Raw genomic sequence first — 288 nt, 5'->3', positions numbered from 1 at the left:
ATGTATTAATTTAACATGTATTTTTCTTTTAATGTATTTTTTATATATTTTTAAGTTGAAATTTTTTTAAATAAAATCATTTTACAACTATTTGGAACTCATAACCTCAGTGTTGGCAATAACAACTTAGACAACTTGTTCAATAGAAACATAAAAAAAAATTGGACATCAGAATGTTACACTACAAAACCTTCCAATACCAATACATCTAAGAAAATCTCAAGAAATAAACCAAAGACTGTTCACCTTATTGTCAATATAAAGATTTTCAATATAAAGATAAGAATA

Source organism: Mytilus trossulus, chromosome 1 (assembly GCF_036588685.1).
Source record: "Mytilus trossulus isolate FHL-02 chromosome 1, PNRI_Mtr1.1.1.hap1, whole genome shotgun sequence".
Taxonomy (NCBI): Eukaryota; Metazoa; Mollusca; class Bivalvia; order Mytilida; family Mytilidae; genus Mytilus; species Mytilus trossulus.
Note: the sequence above shows the minus strand (reverse complement) of the source record.